Raw genomic sequence first — 23599 nt, 5'->3', positions numbered from 1 at the left:
AACAATTTGTCATCTATCAAGGAATTAGAAGCATGTTGTGTCTCAGACATATTCCTGTAGTTTATTCGTAACGTTCATCCATCTCCTCCTTGGAAGACAATGTTGCTTAAACCACGGCTCCCCTTCATAAATACATGAGTGTTTAGCTAGTCATCATCCAGTGTGATTTCCAGTCAACTTTCAAGGATGTCAAACCTCTTGAGCTGTGCTGAGTCTAGAGTGTGTCTGACTGTAGAACAGGCCTGCTAAGAGCCCAGTGTTTACCTCCTGCCGAATCAATTCAATCATTATGTAGTCTGAGGAGAAAGCCACTAATAAACATTCCTAAAAGGTATGCATTGCTAGCACTTATTTTGGATAAATACAAAAAAAATTTTAAATTAAGTTATGGCTAATGCTAGGATAAGTATACCGATTTATTACTGTAGGATATTTTATAGATTACTCTTAGGTATTACTGTTTTCCAAAACTGTACAATTTAAAAGAAAAGAGCAATAACAATTTTCACTTTTCCACAATATAGCAAGGGCTTGCTTGCATGAATTGGTTTTGATCGCACCACTGAAAATACCTGAATTGGTTGTAAAGAGAATGCTTTGGTCAGTAGACAAAACCACCATGCGGTGTGTGCGGATGGCCTTGTGCAAAAAGAACCCACAGAGTAATGTCTACTTTCAGTGAAGAAGGTCTTTCATCAACTGTTAGTGAACCCCACAATTGTTCTGGTAATGCTGCATTGGCTGATGGAAGAATGATGTGTACATAAAAGTCTGGTCGTCACTCAGTTTGACAAGGGGATGAGCAGGCACACCTAGAAACTTCCAGGACTAAGAACAGACTGGTTCTTCACTTTTGGATTTCATTCCTAGCCTGCAGCTGGTCCTCACATGGACTGTGAGGAAGGGATGCTGTGTTCTTAGAAATGCATTTGGTTCTTTAACGGCAATTACCTGAGGATTCCTTTATCTCAACCGTCCCTGTAGGATTTACTATTGGGTGAGATTTCCTGTTGGTGAGGCTTGACAAATCATCTCACCAGCTCCTTTACTGGACTGCAGACAGAAGGATTTCCTGTATATTTTTTAGCAGTATAAATAGGGTGGAGCAATGTTGTAGCAAAATTATATTTCTGTCATCACCTAATTTAGAAAAACAATTGCTTTTGCATGATGAAATATTTCTATCTCCTCAAAGCAATTTTAGAAACTGCATTGAAACCATTATTTTTCTTGTTAACCCTATGGGCTTAGGTGGTGGTTGAAGTAGAAAATTATTCTGTTTAAGAAAGGCAGGTCAAAATGTCCTCGTTTCTACCACAGGCAGAATTCTGGCTAAAAATGGGCAAACTTGGATGCAGGCAGAGTCGACGGCTGAACTTGGCCAGGACAGGGTAAAGCAAGTCCTCAATTGTCCTTGCCTCATGAGTATGTCTATCAGATACATTGGGCCAGAAGGCTGAAGATGATGCTCTAACATTACAGAGAATTTTGGGTGACTATTCAGGCAGCAAATTTTCTCTGTCATCTTCTCATTTGAGAAGCTGCTAACCTGCATTCCCTGTATACTCAGGCAATTAATTTTATTCCTTCTCAAGTCTCTGATGGGATTGAAGACAAGATAGTTTAGTTTTACAATTAAGCTTAGTTGTTTAAGGGTTAAGATGTTTTTATGTACAGAGAGGTGTTTTTTAGGTTGATAGAAAAGAGATATGATAGATACTGATTTACATTCAGAATTTTAAACTCACCAAGGTAGGAAAAATGTTTTCTCTAAGGCCAAATACAAATAGGGAAAACACTATAAATATAGTATAATTAGAATTACTAATTGTTTCATGGTCCTTCTTGCTGAATGTAGTTTATTGTATATATGGTAATAATATAAATGTACACGTAAAAGTAAAAAAGAAGCATATCCATCATTTAACTACTACAAAGAAACGCTTACTTACAAATGTGTGCCTCAGGGCTCTGGTGTGTGTAACAGTTCATGGAAGTGATGGTAGGAGTACACTTTTCAATATTTTGGTTAATCTTCTAGCTCTTTATAATAAATTTATATTCTTGCATTATCGAATGGTACACCGATGGTAAAACTCAGAGCACTGTCTAGATTTGATATTTTTTCTATTCTAGCTGCTCTTCAGACAGAAAACAACTTTGTAATAAGTTTTTTAATGTTAAACCAGTAAGCTCATCATTGGGCAATTTATCATGTTATTACTTCTTTAAGTGACTGAATGTTGGGACACAGCTGTGCCATTGTTCTGACCAATGTGACTGTGAAGAAAGCTTGGAGGACACATTAACAGTTGAGTAAATTTGTGGAAACTTCAGATATCGTGCAAGTGTCAGTAAGTGTGATGTGCATGACTCACTGTCTTTGCAGAGAGACCAAAGAAAGGAAATGAAAATGTTGCACTTTTAACAGCTATTCTATTGCAGAACACTGTACTAATGCATGGAAAGGAATTCCAAATTTAAAAATTTTTTTTATTAATTTATTCATATTATATCTCGATTGTTAGCCCTTCCACTTGCTTCTTCTTTTTTAATTTTTTATTATTAATTTATTCTTGTTACATCTCAATGGTTATCCCATCCCTTGTGTCCTCCCATTCTTCCCTCCCTCCCATTTCCCCCTTATTTTGATTTAACAAGATTGCGCCAAGCAAATAATTGGAGCACCAAAAGCATGTAGGAATTAGTAGACTATTTAGTTTGTTACAAAATGCCTTCTAATGTTTTAAAACAGTGAAGCCAAAGCTACTGACTTGTCAGAGAGATAAGTGCTGTTGACAATGGCATGAACTTCAATTGACAAGGTTTCATCTTTGATTGACAGATATATTTATTGATTGTGAAGCTGTTTAAAGAGAACAAATTAATCAACTCTGTCTGGTGATATTACTTCAACATTTTGGTTATTGTAGCAATGGAGAATGGTTCTTTTTTTTTTTACTTTTACATTCTTGTCTGCACAGACATGTTTATTCATGTCACTTAAGATCTTAATTTGCTTCTATGTTCTCATAGCCTTGCCACTGTTTACAAAATATCAGAGAGTTCAATGAAACACATCCTGTCTTTAATAATCCAGTGGCTAGATGATTTTGTAGAGTAAAATAAAAACAAATATTATTGGTTATATGTCCAACTCTTGATACCCATGAATTCACATACATATAAAAAGTCCAAAAAAAGAGATGAAAGAATCTTCAAGAGTCAAGACTCACTTTTTTGAGACAGTAAAATGCTATTCGCCAAAGCGCTGAACTCCTCTAATTACAGACATTCACCACGATTAAATGCAGGATAATTGGAAAGAAGATCAACCATGAAATATACATTTCCCGGTGGCACATTTTTACAGCGTGTGGTGCCCATCACCCATGCATTAAAAGGGGTCCTAGTTCCTCACACACTGTGGGAAAATGTCCATCCCTTTCTCCATAAGCTGGATGACACCATTTAAAGAGCTTCCAATTCGGATCACATTCCCTCCTGAAACAAAGCTAGGTTGGGGCTCTTGATGGCTTCCACTCTCCAAAGAGCTGCACATGTAGAACCGCAGGAGAATGGAGTTTCCCATCAAGAGGAAGTCGAGGAAAACAAGGTTCAGGTGTGCAGTTTCTACATCGTTTATATTTTTTCCCAGAACCACCTTATTCCATTTTCACAGAAGTCTTGCTGCGATTACCCTGTAATTCTGTTCCTCTGTTGACTCTGGTGAAACGTGCAGGTGTATAACTAGGCTAAGATCATACTCTCTCCTCTTTTCTCCCTCCATTCTCGTTATCCGAGTCGCCAATTTGAAACGCACCATTACCACCAAATCACTATTTAGCGGTACACAATCACACGATTGTGTGAAGAGACAAACACAATGAAGGACAGTGGGGAAACAGGAGCCTACATTCAGGGCACCTATCCTGTACGAAATGATGGAGGGCTCTGTAGCTTTTGTAACAAAGTCTCCTCTCAACAATTACTTCCAAGTAATGAGATGCTAAACTGGACAGGAAATCAGGAGTTGGAATGAATAGATCCATTGGTCCAAAGGACAGAGAGCCCAGGACACTTTTAACATTACCTCAAAAGAGCCAATGTTCTGATTATATAATTATAACTCTACTAGGTTAAAGAACGTGAGTGTCCTCTCCAATTTTGCTTCATTGTTTGCTAATGCATCATTAGGTAATGATGTATCTTATTGCTTATGTATGTGAGGTTAAATATCTAGGATTTCTCCTTTCCTTTCTTAAGTTCTCTTTAGTTACTGGCTCTCATGGTAATGGCAAACAAACATAAACCTTCAGGTGGCCATAGTATTTAACCAAATGCTGTAGAAAATTTATTTTAAAAATAAGCAATAATTTTCTATGCATGTTTATAGAAACAAGCATAGGTGTGTCTTACAAAAACCGACCCAAGGAGATGGTAGGTTGAAATACTAAGTAATATTGTTCAGAATGCTGAAGAATTCATATCCAAGACTATTTTAACAGACTAGCTGAAATTTCACCATATTTAGTGTTCTAGGATGAATTTTTAAATTGTGTAATCAAATAAGGTCATTTCCCCTTTATTCTGGGCTCAGTAGCTAGAGCCTACTGTCTTGCCAGCTTTTAAAACATGTATCAGCATGCTATGAAATAAAATGAAAATGCCTAATTGTATAACCCAGAGACCTATCAGAGATTTTTTTCTTAATAAACTTGGCATGGCCCAATAAAACAGGTTGAAAAGTATCATTCCTGAAAAAGTCCTCTATTTTGAATCACTAAGCATTAGGCAAATGAAAAACAATTAATTTAACCCCAGGATGAAAGGTTTTAAACAAATCTCATAAATTACACTGAGGCTATCTCATTAGTTCTCCAGTCACTTGGTCCTCCATATAGGATTCTGTCTCACTTAAGGACGTATAAGTTGATTGAAACATGCCCTGAAATGTTCTACTGTGTAAGAGAAATGATTGAATGAAATCTGCAAAGAGGGAAAACAATAAACAAATTAATGAGCAGTGAGTTGGATACATATATGAACAAGATGGGTTTAATGATGTTTATTTATTTATTTATTCATTCATTCACTTCATACCCCAGTCATAGCTCTCTCCCTCCTCTCCTCCCAGTACCTCCTTCTCTGACCTCTCCCTCACTCCTCAGCAAAGGGGAGCCCTCCTATCCACCTACCCTAGCTCATCAAATCTCATCAGGACTGCATTTGTAGTCTTCCTCTGTGGCCTGGCAGGGCAGACTCCTCAGGGGGAAGTGATGGAAAAGCAGGCAAAAGAGTCCATGTCAGAGACAGCTCCTGCTCCCAAATGGATGGAACTAGAGAAGATCATGTTGAGTGAGGTAACCCAGATCAAAAAGACACACATGGTATGCACTCACATATAAGCAGGTTTTAGCCATTTAGTACAGGATAAACATACTACAACGCATAGACCCAAAGGAGACAGGTAATAAGGAGGACCAAGGGAAGATGCTTAAATATCACTCAGAAGGGGAAATAGAAAAGACAGAGGTAGTGGTCGAAGAGAGGGAACAATGTAGGAGAGGGAGCACAGAGAGAAATAAGGGAGGAGATCAGGCCTGTGGAGAGGAGGGCCAGGAAGACAGAGAAAAGGGCTTAATAATCTTACTTAAACTTTTTACAAAATGTGAACATGTCTAACAATAAAAGAAACAATAAATTTTGTCGATCTATTTATGGAGTATTGTGAAGATATTATGATGAGATGAATTAGTTCTGTGCCCAAAAGAATTCTCGTATACCTTATTAAAAGAGATTTCATTATGCTATATAAGTAATGATCAATTAAAGACACATTAAGTATATATGTTTGTAAATGCTTATAGATCTTTATGAAAAATTTAAAAGGCAAATTTAAACTTTTAATCTATTTCAAGACAGAGTCTCAGTACTTTCAGAAGTACCCTTTTAAAATTCTTTATTCATCATTTTATGACTGTGAGTGTTTGCCTGTATGGGCACCATATGTGTACATGTGCCTGCCCCATGAAATTGAAGCTATAGGTGGTTGTGAGCCACCATGTGGCTAACCTGTGTCATCTGCTAGAGCAACAAGCACTCTTAACCACAAAGTCATCTCTCTATCAACATACCCCCTTAAAAGAATTGTTTAAAACCCTGAACTAAACTTTTTTCTAAGACCACTCTGTGAAAATGTTTTGGTCTCTCTATCAACATACCCCCTTAAAAGAATTGTTTAAAACCCTGAACTAAACTTTTTTCTAAGACCACTCTGTGAAAATGTTTTCCTGGGGGTCAGTACCCTCTCCTTAGGGGTCTAATTAAGCCCAGTTGGTAGGTTTCTAGACCCCCTTGGGGATTGTTTTTACATCCGTCAGTAGAATAGTATTAACATTGGTAGTTGATATAATAATTAGTAATATTGTTTAGAATTTCTGGCCAGTACACTGAAGTAACTTCATTTCATGATACCTATATTTGTATTCTGAACACCCAGCAGTATACTTAAAATATACCTTTTTAAAAGAAAAAATAAACATCAAATCTTGATTCCTGGTTAACTAAATCTCTCTCTAGATTAGTAGCAGAATTGTTAGTTGTAAAATAATTATAGGGGCTGAAGCCGTGGCTTACCAAGAGGTTTATTATACCTTGGATATGACATGCCTGTTAAAAGGCACTGGATTTGAAGGCTTGACTTCCTGCTGTTGATAATGATAATATTCGAGAGGTTATAGAAATGAGAAAGTAGGGCTGAGCTGAGGATGTGGGCCATGAGGCAGAGCCAGGTTCTTAGGGGTATTCTCATTCTCTCATGCCCATCTCTCTCCTTCATACATTTCTCTCTCTGTCTTCCCTCTTTCTCTTTGTTTGTTTCTCTCTCTGACTCTGTTCACTTGCTGTTATGTTCAGAGGAACAGAACTTATAGACTGAATCCAGCTATCTGGGGTTTTACTAGAGTGGTTTTTCAAGACTTGGTCCAGCCAGTCCAACAATGGCTGTCTACTAACAGAAAGTCCAAGAATCCAGCAGTTGTTCAATCCAGGAGGCAGGATGTCTTAACCGGTCTTCAGTATATGCCTGAATCCTGAAGAATTAGGCCGATGAAAGAATGGATTTGCTAGCCAGAGCAAGAACAAACAGACAGTGTCAGCTTCCTTCTCTGTCTTTTATACAGGTTGCCAGCAGAATGTGTGGGCAAGATTAAAGGTGGATCTTCCAGTCTCAAAAGATCTGGTTAAAATGGGTGTGTCCCATTAGAAAGACACACAGGCTATGGACTCACTTATAAGGGGATTTTAGCCATATAGTACAGGATAAACATACTACAATGCACAGACTCAAAGAAGAGAAGTAAAAGAGAGTATCCAAAGGAGGATGTTTAAACCTCACTCAGAAGGGGAAATAGAATAGACAGAGGCAGTGGTTGAAGAGAGAGAACAAAGTAGGAGAGGAAACACAGAGATATGAGAGGAGTGATCAGATCCGGGGAGAGCGGGGGCGGGCGGACAGAGGGCATGCAGAGAAAAGAGAAACTGTGTGCAAGGGAGAGGCAGGGGAGGGGAACATCTCTGTGACAAGCTGGAGAGCTAAGTCAGGGTAGACTTCTGGGAGTGGGGATATGAGAGGGACTCTAGCAGAGATCCCTAGTAGCAGGGGTCATAGAAACTGAAGAGGACACCCTCTAACTAAACAAGTCTCCTAGTAGATGGAGGGGAACATAAACCCACCCACAAAAATTTGACTCAAAATTCACCCTGCCTAAAAGATGTGCAGGCATAAAGATGAATCAGATATAGCAGGAATTGAGGGAATATCCAACCAATGCCTAGCCCAACCCAAGACTCACCCAATGGGACAGAACCAACTCTGGATACTATTAAGAACACTCTGCTTTGCTTGGAGACAGGAGCCTAGCATAGCTGTCCTCATCAGCTCCTCAAAACAGATTCTGAGACCCACAGCCAGACATGGGGCAATAGCAGAGAGTTGTGGGAAAGTGGGGAGGAAGGAGAAAAGGAGCTGGAGGTGAGAGGAGCTTCACAAAAAGACCAACAGAGCCAACTAAACCAGGGCCCAGAAGGCTTGAAGCACCAACCAAGGACCTTGTATTGATGTGACCTAGGCCCAATACAAAGATGTATCTGATGGATAGCTCAGGATTCATGTGGGTCCCCTAGTAAGGGGAGTGAGGACTGTCTTTGACGTGGACTTTGTTTTCTAATTTTTGATCACTTTGCCCTGTTGGGACTGCCTTGCCAGGCCACAGAGCAAGAGGACTTGCTCAGTCCTGATGGAACTTGATGAGCTGGGGTGGGTGGAAATGAGAGCTCCCCTTTTCTAAGGAGGATGGGAGAGAGGGAAGAAGGGTGGGACTGGGAGGTGAATCAGGATGGAGCTAAGACCAGTATGAAAAATGAATAAATAAATAATAAAAATGGGTCTTCCCACTTCATATGTATTAATAAACAACAACAAACAATAATATCCCTCACAGGTGTACCCAGATGACTGAGTTTTAGTTTGTTCCAGATGTAGTCAAGTTGACAACGGAGTCTCTCCCCTTCCCACACAACCACAATGCACTGTGTCCTACCAGGGCTTTCTCCCATTGTGAACCTCTGAAGCCAGGAACAAAGCAAGTCTCTCCTCCTTTAGTGTCTTTTGTCACAAGGACACAACGTAGCTGATGCAAGTGATTGTCATTCTGTTGTACTCTAACACCTGGCTTCCAGCAGGTGACAGAAACTAAGGAAGAGACCTACGAGCATGTGGAAAGAAGGTCCTTTTGAGTTAAAAGTTAAGCCAAAAGAGAAGGCATGGAACGGGGTAAAAGCAACGGTTGCCAAAGTATACAGATTGTGTGTGGCCATGGGCTGATGCAGACAGAGCGCAGCACACTTGTAAAACAACTTCAATCTTATTACATGGTTATAACGAAAGAAATTTTGAAAGTAACACTAAACACAATAAAAATTTATACATTTCAGAGCTAAACAATGAAAAAAATATACTTTGTAAGTTAAACATAATTCTCAATGAATCCATAAAACAGTTGCAGTTAAATTACTTAGAGTACACAGGACACATTAATTAGATATACAAAATAAATTTTACAAATAATTAGTTCTTAAGGATTAAAATAAATATGTCAGGTTAGAAAATAATGTATAAAGACTTTAGACAAATAAAAGTGAAGTACATTAATAAAGAAGAAAATAAAGACATTAGAATACAGTAAGATATTTTTGATTAACTGCATTCGAGAAAACTCAAAATACCATTCTGAGTATTCCAATGGGATATGCTATATCCAGCTTCAAATTCTAACCGTATTTAAAATCATTTATTACACTCATTAAAATTCATTTTGTAGTGGGTGTAGACAGGATAGAAGTAGAAAAGATGACAATAAGGGATGGTGAATATCAAGACTTGCCAAAATATTCAGGTTTGTTTTTTTGTTTTGTGGATTTTTTAAATTTGTTTTTGTTTTAGAGGGTGGGCCTCGTTGTTTAATGACAGCTTTACTAGCTGCTGAACTAGGGCCTGTTCTCAGTTTTTCGAGGAATGATAGCTAGCAAGGAGCCTGGGTCCTTGAATGTTCTCATCGGTCCCTTGACACTGTTGCTTTCACAGAAGGGAAACCTGTCGGAGGCCTGGAGCCACAGTACCCCTCAGAGTGGGCCGTCCATTTCCGCTTTCTGTCCCTGCTCTTTCTTCTGAGTACCATCGCAGTAAGGGGGATTTGAGTGGCCCTGCGGGTACATAGGGCCACTCTGAGTGGGGAGAGGCCACGCGCTGGGAAGAGTGGGAGCCATCACAGAGGGGCTGCTTTTTGCTTCTTTGGCCACACGCACACCATCTGTAGGGCCTCCCGCAAGCAGCACCGACATGATGGGTGTTTTGGGTGCTACTACAGTCTTGACAGGGTCCTCGAAGAACCACCGACTCATCCGAGAGATTTCCTGCCTCGTGCATAGCTTCGACAAGGCAGGCAAGCAGATGTGATTTGGAAACAGAAAAATAAAATCAGTGGAAAAAGGGAAGATGACGGGGCTGGGGGTGGGGCAGGGGAGCCCATCAGGGAAGGAAAAGACCACAGGTCAAGGGGCGTGGGAGGGATGAAAGGCTTCGGAAAGGGTCACAGAAGAGGCCTGGAGGTTCTTGCATCCTTTCCTCAGGGTGAGAAAAAAAAAGGCTAAAATATTCTTATTAAATCAGGTGATATGGATTGGAGTAAGGCTAAGCAAACAAATATAAATAGCTAATAACAAATCCAAATATCTAGAAAACCTATATACAGCACGAATAGGATCAGCAACGGATTACTGATTACGTAGTTATGTCCTTGTTTGTTTTGCATGCCCGTTTAATGAGATTAAAAAAAATAGACCACCACTTATGCTGCCATCACATGAATTGAAAAGATCTTAATGATCCAGGAGTTCTGTGTTCTTGAAGAAAAAAGGAGTTTTCTGCAATATATCCTTGGTTTACTGTCTTTTGCCAGCCCAGTCTCATTTGTCAAGGTCACCATGGGAAAGAATGACAAATGAACCACCTGTATGTACATAGGATGTTCCTTATTTAAGTCAGGGGACTTCCGTATTTCTTAGCATGAACTCATAATCAAGTCAGAATTATTGAGTAAACAAGCCAATAGCAGGACTGGGAAGGTAGCCAGTGAGCAGGAGGTCTGGAGTTCCTTCCCGAGATCCTCTGTAAAAGAAAAGCCAGGTAAAGAAACCCATGGTTGGGAGTCCAGTGCTAGAAGGGGAGAGAACAGATTCCAGGCCTAGTCTCTAATAACAAATAAATAAATGAGTGAGAAAAGAGAAAAAAAAGAGAGAAGCCAGAAAAGGGATATTGCTCTTAAGGTAGAATACTGAAATTGTCCTCTGGTCTCCTACAAGGCACACAGATGTTCACACACACACACACACACACACACACACACACACACACACACACACACACACACGGCCTTTATCAAGGAATGAATATTTTCCCCTCACATCTTTTCTTTAGCTGGAGAATCTGGGACATGCTAGAAGGGATGATACTGGGAAAAGCAATGGCACAGCTAGCCCATCGCCCCCTTTGCTGACGTTCACCCCAGTGCTAGCTTACACATGGGATCAATTGCTTACAAGTTTGTCATGAGTATCACCTAATCTAGAATGGCTTTAAGATATCAGAGTACAAGATAAATTTCTTCTAAAACTACTTAAGCCAGGGACCACTTAATGTAGAGTTCAATCTACAGGCCGAATGCAGTGAATTTTCTCATGGGCTGCCATGTGTATAGTAGGGCTTATACTTTCAAGACACACATAAAGAGCTTTCTACACATTCAGCTGGGTGACTAGATTGTTTCTTAGTGCAAATATGAAAAGAAGAGAGGTTCTTCCTAATAAGTGAGTCTCTAGACTGCTAAGTCTGGAACTGATGGATTAGATCATTAGGTAAAATGCCTCTATAAGTAAGATTTGCCAAGTTTCTAATGTTACTAATCTTTAGTGCACCGTAAAACTTGCAGTGGATTTACACAGAGCAATTATTTTGAGTACAGGGAAGAAAACCTCATTACTCAGAGTTATTACTAATAATCACCATCATTAACATTACTGGCAAGAGGGCAGTAATATGGCAAGTTATACTAGGTTAGTACCAGAGACAGAAAACAGAGAAACCCTCCCCCGAGGGCCTGTAGTCAGTGTACAATTTACATAGACCGTCTGCAGTAATAAGCTGTCAGTTAGAAGGTCTGGGGCTCTGGTGTTTCCACTCTTCAAAGGGGAGAATTCCCCATGAATTTAACTGTTGCTGCCTTAACAGCCTCTGAAGTTCAGCTAACTGTTAATGCAGTTGTTGCCTTTCTTGTCAAGGTTGCTTAACGTCAATGTAAGTCCATCCTCAGATCAATATGGGAAAACTTTACAGGCTATTTAGAGGAAACACACTGTTAAGAGAGAAATGTGACAACAGCATGTGTTAGCTTTGCTTACAAACATAAACACAAACACAAACATGATTGTATTCCAGATGACTGCGTACTAGGCAAATCTTACTGGGAATAGATGCACAAATAAAGAAACTCCTTTCTGAGAACAACCCTCTGAAGAAAAGTTTACTTAAATTGCACTTAGATAAAAAAGATTGTCTTGTGATCTGACGGGACTATTTAATATAATAGGAACTGACTTTTCCTGCATACTGTTGGTAGGTGATACACTCTATTCAAAGTATAATAAAGTATCTTTTCCTGTGGAGTCAGCTTTGTCTATGATTAAGATTTGATAGAGTCATTTATCATGGTGGTGGGATTTCTACTTTTCTTGAATAAACTGAAATTTCAACCTCAAAGGATTTTACATATGGCCAGAGAGAGATGGCTCACATGCAAGGAGGCTACAGTTTTGACATGGCGTGTACATGATTGCTTGAAAGAAAAGTAACGTACTCAATGCAAAGATGCTGAACTGAGATTAAAACCACCAAAGGCTAGAAGGTTCTCTGCGCATGATAAACATCTTTGTAAGCCTCCTGAGAGAACAAATGCCTACGTCAGAAAGATGGCTTTGATAAAATACAAATATGAACTAAAACCAATTTGTGGGTTAATTTCAAAGAATTGTACTGTGAGCTAAGCAAAGAATCTAAAATCTCTTACTTATTTGGTAATACATTTAGAAATACTGATGGCATAAAGTTTCTCCATAGTAATGTACATAAGCAAGGTTTTCAGCATATGTGTATTTATGTGTGTGTAAATATATATATGCACTTTTATCAATAGATATTTGGGTTCTCTCCTCTTGAGACTGACACTTCTAGACAGCTAATCACATAATTATACCAATAAAAATGTCACATAAAATATTTCTAGAAAGTCTTTTAAAACAAGTCTAATAATAGAAGATATGAGATAAGAAATGCCCATTACATTTTCCCTCACAGATACAATATCCATAGAATAAACACCCGTTCTTTTTCTTTCATTTTGGGTTCTCGCTGTTGATTATATTACCATTGATAGTGATATTAGCAATCTGTGCTTATAATAGTGGAGGCAATATGATGTCATCTATGCACCTTCTATATTTCTGTTGTTTTAGAATATTCATATAGATTTCTTTCTTAAAATAGATGTAGCAGAGCTTAGTGTCTTCTATAGAGGTCATGGTTGCTTTCTAGTTTAACAATTTTTATGAGGCAAAGCATTGCTTTAATTCTTATTAAAGAGTGTTTAAGCGTGCTGCTCTCAGTGTATTTAAAGAGTGAGTTGAGACCATGCAAATGAGTACTGGACAGATAAGAAATGCAATCATCACCTGGCATCACTGATCTCTAGAAGGGACTCTTTTCAGTAAGATCACCCAAGAGGAAGTCAGGGGTGGGGACATTTACAACAATGTCAGGCTGAACTTGGCACCAGGTAGGCCTTAGAATCAACTCCTGCTTTTCTTTGGGAACTAATCACTCTAATTTTCTGTCTTATCATTTAATTCTTAGTGGCCTTAATCAAAATAGGGACTTAAGCATTGTGTCAATCACATTTCTCTGCCCTTAATTTTTCTATTAAAGTAATGACTTCAAAATTGTAAAAAACAAAGAAACAAACACAACGACAACAAAGAAAGAGCACCAGTCCAAGACCTCTAATGCTTTGTAAAAGAAAATACAAGTATGATTAAGACTTGTCCTTTATCTGGCTATGTTCTGTGTTCAGGAAGAACTTTATGAAATACTGTGGTATACCTAGTTCTAGTCGTAAAATATTAACAAAGTATTTAAAGTGCTAGCGTGCTCGCGCGCGTGTGTGTGTGGTTTATGATGTTACAAAGAACTTATCCTGAATTAAGGCATTTCACACAGGGCATGTTGTTTAAACCCTAATGTGTGAAATACTGGCAAGTATTTAGAATAACTAAGTATATAACTTGTGTTAAGCTATATTCAATATTACTGGATCATAGTATACACATAGTGTACCCATTGGATAAAAAGCTTTAGGATAAAAAATTTATTAGTCGTATTTTGTTTTTTAGTTAGTTAGTTTGTTTGTTTTTGAGACAGGGTTTCTCTGTGTAGCTTTGGCTGTGAGAAACAGCCTTGTGCACAACAACATCACAGAATTGCCATTTTCTCGCTTACTGTTTTACGTGTTTTGTCATTTTCTGGCTTTATGTACCATATAATTTACAGACTCGGAACAGTCAGCCCCTGGGTTTTTTGTTTTTCTGTTGTTTTTCCCTGTTACTCTTGAAATTCCTTTGTTTCATTCCCAGTTCTGAATGTCCCCATTACACATATTTCTACATGTAAAAACATTACTAGGGACTTTGAAAGATTCTATGAAGACCAAGGTGGAACATTAAGGTTGGGTTGTTCTGTCTTCAGTCATTATGTTTAAGATGGACTAAAGTTAAGTTTAGGATGACCGATGCTCAGAATGAATAGTGGTTTTCCAAATCCTTGCACTGTTATTGAAATTGGTACATGGTTTAGTTTCCCATTAGGTGATTATTTATGATTGCTTATCTTGTACCAAGAGCTGGTAAAGTAATGTTGTCCAGTGATTAAATTCTTCAATAGCCCAAGGATTAGGGTGTAATAGCTTTTTAAAGTAATGATGAATGTTTCATTATTGTTTATGTGTTCAATGTATGAGAGTTTATAGTGCTCTATCTACTGTGCTCATGTTCCTGACTGTGTGCTTTTAATGAACTTCTAAACAATTTTTATATGTCTGCTAATATCATAAGCTACCAGCTTCCATAATGGCCCATTTTATCACACAAATGTTTTTTTTTTAACCTGCTGGAAGCTCAGTTTCCAAATCTTCAAAAACTGAAGACACTGATAAAAGCTTTCAGTTATTATGGAGCTTAAATGAAAGTAGTTGCCTTTGTACTATTTTCAGTAGTTGAAAAATTAGTCATGGACAAAGGAGTATTTAATAATGCAAATGTGCTTTTATGTTGCTAAAGATGAAAGAAGAGAACATCAGGAGAAAATAAGATAGAGTGAGGCAAGTTCTCTTCTTTCTTAGGTGCTTTTCTTTTGGTCTTTACTTAGCAGGTTTTCCTTCATGGAAAAGTACTACTGATCTAATTCTTGTGGTGTGTGTGTGTGTGTGTGTGTGTGTGTGTGTGTGTGTGTCTGTGCATGCGTGTTACATGTTACATGTATGTGGAGGCCAGAGGGTAAGCTAGTGTATCATTCATTCATCAGGATTCACCCACCCTTTTGTGATTTTGTAGATTAGCCCTACTGGCCAGCAGGCTGTGGTGGCCTGGCTGTCTTTGCCCCAGCTCTGCTGGGAAACAAACATGTACTGTCATTCCCAGTTTTATAATGTGAGTTTTTACTTTCTAGGATGTGCATCAGGACTCATTACTAATTAAATTAATTTAGCAGATAATTTCTAGGACTATTGCTTTTCTTTCTTTCTTTCTTCCTTTTTTTTTTTTTTTTTTTTGAAAAGTAAACACAATAGAAAACATCATGGTATTAAATACTTCTCAGGTGTAATTGTGTGCTATTTTACTTAACATAATCTATGGTAGCCAAAACACTCAACTTCATTTCCATGGATATAACAGAAGGTCACAAAACTTGCTATGCCTATGTAGTTGTAGTGAGCAAAAGCTAGAGTGGGCGAGTACCTTGGATAGCTCCCCAATCAGTCAGGACCATTGATCATCTGCACCTACATCTGAAGTTAGATTAACTGAGTTTCTTCTCTATTATTTTGGAGTGAATTCAGTGATCAGTGTGTCTAGATGCTCCTTTGCTTTCTCGGCTGTCCAGGGTGTCCTTGTGCTTTTTTTTTTTTTTCTTTTTGTATTTCAAGGAGAGTTTTCAAAAGTATGAGGCTCAAAATTATTCAGAAGAGTATTTGGTTTCAGGTCTTTCAACAACCAGTTTCCCAACACTGGATGATTACCTAGACTCTCTGAACTCTCATCTTTCTTCTCTATAGATAGACATATTACTGTAAAGGCGCATAGTAGCGACTAAAGATATTAAGAGCTACAAATTATCATCTTGTTCACATATATTCAAATAATATTTTTTGTGCCTAATTATAAAGTATGTAGTATAGTATACATTTATTCTCACATTATTAGGCAAGGTAGAGAATTATTTTGGACCTAGATTTTATCATTATTCCTTATTTTTTTTCATATTATCGTATCTCCTCCCAGAGCCTCAGTCGTATTTCATATTAGAAAACAATGTGTGAGCTTATTTTGTACTAATATCTTGGCAAAGTGTCTCTCTAAAGTTTGAAGCAAAGAATAAACAAGATTGTGTGTCTGCGGTTTCAGACTTTTTAGCCACCTTTCTGGTTGCAGGGTTCTATTGTATCTACTTTTAGGTATGTGTTTGGACTGCTCTCTTGATTTTTTTGTCTTTCTTTCTTTCTTTCTTTCTTTTTTGTTAAAGTTACACATTTTTTTGTTTGTTTTGTTTTTAAAACACTAATCAGTATTTACACAGAAAATTGTGTTTCTGGTCCAGACTCATTATTCTATACCTGTTCTATTCTCCAGAAGTCAAATTTCCCAACTACACTGCTGGGTGCTGGTTTTCTTTCTCTCTGTATGAAAAGAGCTGCAGCTTTACTGGGCACCTCTCTCAGGACAGTTTAGCATCTGGTATACACTAGATAATCGGAGTCTTCTAGAGTTTGGTAGGTTATCTATAAAGTTAGCTTTAACAATTCAAAATGTGCCCCCACCAACTTCAAACCATCTGGCCTTTCCATTATCCACTTTGTAAGTTTGGAGTATTTCCTAACAGTTCCTCAGCACCATACCGAAGTCAGGCATCAAGAATGCTTAAACTAATTAAGTGTGATAAGTCCCAAAGAGAGGTAGTCACAGCAAGCCCAGAGTAGGGATCTTCTCTGTACTAAGCTTGCAATAAAGAAAGGTAGTGGTCTTTGGTGTAGTTTGCATTCCTGAGGACTAGCCACAAGTAAATGTGCACTAGGACTGCTTTGGATACCATTTTCTGTGTAGCACGGGCTGCTCTTGAATTCATTATATGATCCAGGGATGTATTAAAGTATTGATCTTCCTACTTCAACTTCGTTAGTGCTGGAAGTGGAAATCTGTGTCCCTCTCTGGACCAACCATACAAATCATTTTAAGCCAAAAAACTGTCTCGGAAAAATATAATAAAATATTTGGCGTTTGAAATTGTATGTTTTTAGCTTTTTAAAATTTAAGTGGATACATGATATAATTGAAATATTTCAGCTTTGATCCATTTATGTGACTATGCAAGAGGGTCCCCTGGATAACTAATTGAATTTCTCTTTAAGTATATTTAATGTCAGTATCAAAGTACAATGTTTTTATACATTTTCTTTTTTAAAATTTTTCTTTCTTTCTTTTTAAAATGAATTCTTATAACTATACATTTATATTATCATACATATAATAAACTACATACAACAAGAAGAACTACAAAACAATCAGGAATTATATAAGTGTTACATTTATAGTGTTTTGTCTATTTGTATTTGGCAACCTTGAAGAAAACATCTTTCCTATCTTGGTCAGTCTAAAATTCTGAATGTAAATCAATGTCTATCATATCTCATCTCTATCAACTTAAAGCATCTATCTAGACCTTAAAATATTTTAACCCCTAAACAACTAAGCTTAATTATAAAACTAAACTATCTGATCTTCAACCCCATCAGAGACTTGAGAAGGAGTGAAATTAATTACCTGAGTATACAGGGCGCACAGGTTCGCAGCTTCCCAAATGAGAAGATGACAGAAAAGGTTTATAACGTTGCAGCATCATCACAAAATGCATCTTGGGACTTCTTGGGACTTTCAGAGTATGTACTTCATGCTCATGAAAATATTGGTAGTGTGGATTGTCCTGTGTTGGTCCCTGTTTCATTCTATGGAATAGATAGAGGACTCTCTATTCCCTTCTCTTTGCTTCAATGTAATAATATTACAGTAGGAATCAAGGGGAATACCTGCCTTATTATAGACTTAATTGAAAATAAAAAGTGCATGCAAATCCTTGGGTATAATGCTAAAAAGCAATTGAAAAGAAATTATCATCACATTAGTATATATCTATAGAAATGACCCTTGACTATTCTTAAATTGTTTTGTTATTCCTAATAGTACTTTAAATATACAACCATGATATAAGTCACAAGTGTGTTCTTCCAAAGTTTGTTTCCATTATCTTCTTAACTGATACAAGTCTTTCTAATTAAACTTTCATTGCATTTTATTTCCAAGGTATAATGATAATTTCATTTTATTACACTACTCATTTAATTATAATATAGGGGAACTTGAATGATGGCATATGTAAAAATACCTTTACAGCTGTCTTTCAAAATTATACTTTCTTTTCTATTATTACTTTAAAAATTTTTTACATATAAAGTTATATTATTACACATATATAAACTACCTATAGCATGAAGAACCATGACATAATCAGGAACTATATAAGTTTTACATTCTTAGTGTTTTGGAAATTATACTTTCTTGATTCTGTTCATAGCTATGAGAACTAATTTGAATAAAAGCCAGGAGTGGTAATTGTTTTAGTCTCTAAAATTTAGTTTTTCACTATATTCTTTGCAATTAAATAAAATGGAAAAAATGGTATTTTTACTCCCAATGTAACTTACCAGTTTAGAACTTTCATATCAGGAATTGTAGCCTCATCAATGCATCTGGCCACCAGAAACAAGATCCATCCATGTTTTAACAGAAATAAGGTGACACAATTTAAGAAATAGTAAATAGGTATAATTAAGTGATATATTCTTTTTGGAGGTAGATATTATATTACTTAAATCAGATCATCAAAATATTATTCTGCAATTTATGAATTTCTGAGCATGATTAAGCAAGGTATGTTCAATTTTCCAGAATGTGGAAAATCTAATTATTTATATATCTGAAAAAATAATTTCATTATAAATCTCAACTACCTCTATAGTTATGAAATACCTGTATTCAGATGTATAAAACTTCAGCAGTGACCAACTCTATTGTAGAGTCTAAAGTAGACGGGGGCTAATTTGTTCATTTTGCCCTCACATTTGTGGGTTTCTTCATGCAGAAAATACCAAACCCATTTTTTCTTATGTATATGTGTTTTAATGTAAATTTTTATTCTTGGCATATATTCTAATAAAATGATGAGATTGATTATGATATTTACAGAAAAGCAAAGTACTCAATGGATATGCCTTAAAATTATATATACATATATATGTATATATGTATATAATGTATATATATATATATATGTCAAACAAATTGAAGACATTGATAACATTATGCCCTAAAGAAAAGAATGCAATTAGAATGACAAATGTAAGTTCTTAAAATGAAACCCAAAATTTGCATAGAAAAAATTAATTATCAAGAAAGGATACCATTTTAGCAACCAAATAATCTGCAACTTGGAAGAATTTAACATGGCATCAATATATAAAAAGTAAAAATAAGAATACAGAAATTGGGAAAGTACAGCACAGGAGAATGCTTATGCACACCTGTATCTATGTATCTATAATCTATCAGAAACTGGTAGAGCAGAAAAGGCTGAAACTGATTTTTTTAAAAAATATTTTTGAGAGTCTCACCACAAAAATTTACTACAACATACAAAGGGCTCTTCAAATTACAAATAATTTATTGTAAACACTATCTTTATCAACAGTGTTATAAATTATAAATAAAAATCAAATGTGTAATACTATTCTGTGGGAAAAAAAACTATTGTTTTAAACAAAAGGCAATCTTCTCTTACATCAGGTATTATTTGGTTGATGACAAAAATTGAAAGAACTTTATAAAACATTATGTTTGCATGTCATTAAAAACAGTCCTTGCTGAAGCTATGAAATGAAATAGTATTAGACTTAAAGAGATATTCATAATTATTGCATTCATGATAAAACCCATAAGGAAAAATATGAGGTACATGCTAGACTCTGAAAAAATGTGGTAGGAAAGACAAAATTCAAAATGAATAGAAGCAAAATTAGAGTAGAAATACAGTAAATAAAACAGCAAAAAGCTGCCATGAAAATTAAAAAGACCGTGGTAAAATGTGATAAATGAAACACACTGAGCTTCTCTAAGAAAAAAAGAAGAAAAACTGCAATAGTATTTAATAAAGTATTTATTAGGCATAGAAACAAAGAGTCTTATATAATCAAAATTATGGTATATACTAAAAAGTAGCTTATAGAGAATTGGGCTTAATCTAGAAGAAAAAGGGCTAGGTGTCCAAAATGTAAGTAACTACGGAAGTAGCTCTTGCAGAGTTGGGTCAGAAGTTAGGAAGGTTTGCAGCTCTTGCTACTGTATGCAGGTAGGTTCACTCTCAGCATCCATGTTAGGTAGCTCATAAGTGCTGAAAACTCCAGCTCTGGGACCCTACACCCTTGTCTGGCATCTGTGGACCCTTGCTTTTGGGCCTCCTCAGAAAGTTAACATTTTCTCAAGCTCCTTTGTCCATGGAGTCTGTCAACTTACAATCTTGAAGCTGAAATTTCTCTTTCACTTTCTAGTGCTTCCTTGTGAACTCCCACAGGAGTACTGTACAGACACTCATTCTTGTATTAGAAGCCATTATTGAACCTTTGACCTTTTGAGCTAGGACCATCTGTGACTGAAGATATTATAAATTCCCCTCCTCTTTTTCTTCATTTTAATGGCATTGAACCAAACAAAAGATTGAGTTGCTGAATTGGAGATTTAAAAATGGAGATAAATTCTGTCCGTCTTCTCATGCTAAACCTTTGTCTTCACTACCCCAAAGTCAGCCCAAAGGCTCCTGGTTCCTATGCCCATTATATAGCTGAAGTTCCTGTTTACAGATGACACTTTATTGCCAAACCTGTGGTTTCTGGATATTTCATGTATGTATGCATGCATATTAATTCAGCCATGTTGATGGATGTTCATGGGACGATAGTGTGCATATCCATGCGTTTGCAGTGCAGGAGGGATTTTAAGATGTGCTTTTCACTCTTCTGTTTAGCAGTTGCTAATGTGACTCTTTCAACTCACAGTACATTGTCTGAGGAAGACCTCAAGTGGGAACCTTGTCCTCTCAACTTCACAAGTCGCATTTTCAGTTGGGCCTCAAGACTTTGAAAGATGCCACTGAGATTCAAGGTTAGCGTTCTTATGTCACAGTGAAGAGGAGCTAGGAGAACATTATGCTTAGTAGCCTAATCATAGAAAGACAACTGCTGCACAGTCTTTTACACCTGAAATCTACACACACACACACACACACACACACACACACACACACACACAATGATGTGTGAAGTGATTGCCGTTAGTTCACCTGAGTTATTCATTTCTCAATGTGTGTATCAAAACATCGTGTCACTCTTATACTCCATGAGTAAATACAATGTTAATTATAGCTTATAAAGTTGGGTAAACATGAAGAACATTATGATAGGCAGATTTGGGCCCAGGGATCCTTCTCAAACTATGGCACCAGCCAAGGACAATACAGGCCGTAAACTTCAAAACCCTACCCAGGTCTAGCCAATGGACGGGACATTCTCCACAGTTGAGTGGAGAGTGTGATATGACTTTCTCACGTACTATGGTGCCTCACATTTGACCATGTCCCCTGGAGGGGGGGACCTGGTGGCACTCAGAGGAAGGACGGCAGGTTACCAAGAAGAGACTTGATACCCTATGAGCATATACAGGGGGAAGAAGTCCCCCTCAAACACAGTCATAGGGGAGGGGAGTAAAGGGAAAATGGAAGGGAGGGAGGAATGGGAGGATACAAGGGATGGGATAACCATTGAGATGTAACACGAATAAATTAATTTAAAAAAAGAAAGAAAAAAGTGAAGAACACATCTTTTAACTTTAGACTACAAAACTTTTGTGATAGTCCTGTGATTAACCATTCTATCAATGGTATTTCTGTAATTTTGCTAGTTCACTTATGCAGATCCCCAATGGTCAGTTTGTGGCTCCTTTAGATTTGAATTCTCCCTGTGAGCTGGGAGATGAACTCGCACCATGTGTCCGTCAATTAGGCTGAGTTATCTAATACATTAAACCCGAACTGAGATTGCTGGGTTGTTTAAATTGACTTTACACTGTCCAGATGATCACCCAAGCCTCAGAATTATTGACAGTTTAGATCTGAGTTTATGATAATAATACATTTTATTGCCCTAATTCTGAGGGATTAAAGGTCTGACTTATCTGTATAGATATGCATCAAGTGTTATCTTATTTACTCATCTCACAGGCCAGTCCTATCCAATCTGCATGGATCATGAGTTTTAAGAAAAAAAAAAAAAGACTAGAAAAAAGCTTTCCTATATTATCCCCTCAACTTGCCCAGAAATATTTATGAACAGAATTTTTCTCATGCATGCTTTTTAAAAGATTACACAAATTTCAATTAAACCCCTCTGTACTATGAAATATTGCAAATCCACAATATTTACAATATATATCCCATATAAAGCCCCCACATCCTCACACAGGATATGTGTCTCCATTCAGTAGTCAATGTTTTAAGGTATGATGTCCCTTTCATTATAGTAGACCTTTAAAATCTGGGGAACAGAACAGCTCTCCAAAGTAGAGCAAAACATATTTTACTCTTATTTCCCTTAGTGATACACAGCAGCCTTTAGGACAGCCAACTATAATTTTAAAAAGGCAAAAGTATCCTTTCCCCCGCATCTTTGTGTAACCCTCTCCCACCCAGCCTTCGGGATTCTGAGTAACCAATTAGCCTCATTAACTACTGTCAGTCCTTTTCTGCCAACATTTAACGTTGCAGGCTTCTATGAAATGTCTACCAACCCGTCTCTCTTAACACCCTGCTAAAGGAGAAGTTTAAATGTGCCAACGTTTGAATTTCTGAGAGACCTTTGCCCAAACAAAAATCTGTTTTGATCTTCAGTCAAGCAACAGAGGAGCCAGCTTCCACCTACAGTTTGTCAGCTCCCGTTGGAAGCCAGCCCTCTCCAGCCCTAGGAGGTTCCAGAAGAAACCTGCCTTTCCCTGCATGTTCTTGGACCTACAAAGTCAGAAGAAGGGACCTGACTTACCCTTGCAGCTGACCTCCAAACACAAACAAAAAGTACGGCAGGCTGGAGCAAATACAACTCTGGCTATGTGCCTTACTTCCAAGTCTATGGCTTCTGTAAGTTGTTCTCTGCAAAAGTTCACAATGCATTGGGAATGGAAGCCTTCCTAAAACAGCTCCTCTCAGGCTTTCTCCAATAATCATGTTGGAATGAAATCAGGCATGAGAAAAAAGGGATAAATTCACATTGATTTTTTTTAAATTCTAAACACTCTTAAATGGATGCTGACAATTCCAGTGACGTCGCTGAGCTAGCTTGTTGTTTAAAAACCCCTCTCTTTTCAGTCTACTTAGAGAAACATGTGTATGACTTCAGGCTAACTGCTCATGGAACATACAAAAGAAAGCACACCTTAGGATCTATTGCAACACTGAAAGTAAGCCTCTGTCTTTTTGCCACATAACTCCAGCAGAGAAGAATTTGTT

At 37.3% G+C, this 23599-nt stretch overlaps 1 pseudogene; it reads right to left on the bottom strand.

Annotated features, from left to right (window-relative positions):
• Positions 1-9684: 9684 nt before the first annotated feature.
• LOC127193644 (CDGSH iron-sulfur domain-containing protein 3, mitochondrial-like) lies at positions 9685-23317 on the bottom strand (annotated as a pseudogene).
• Positions 23318-23599: the final 282 nt, after the last annotated feature.

This window comes from Acomys russatus, chromosome 9, assembly GCF_903995435.1.
Source record: "Acomys russatus chromosome 9, mAcoRus1.1, whole genome shotgun sequence".
Lineage (NCBI taxonomy): Eukaryota > Metazoa > Chordata > Mammalia > Rodentia > Muridae > Acomys > Acomys russatus.
Note: the sequence above shows the minus strand (reverse complement) of the source record. Positions and strands in the feature narration are given on the sequence as shown.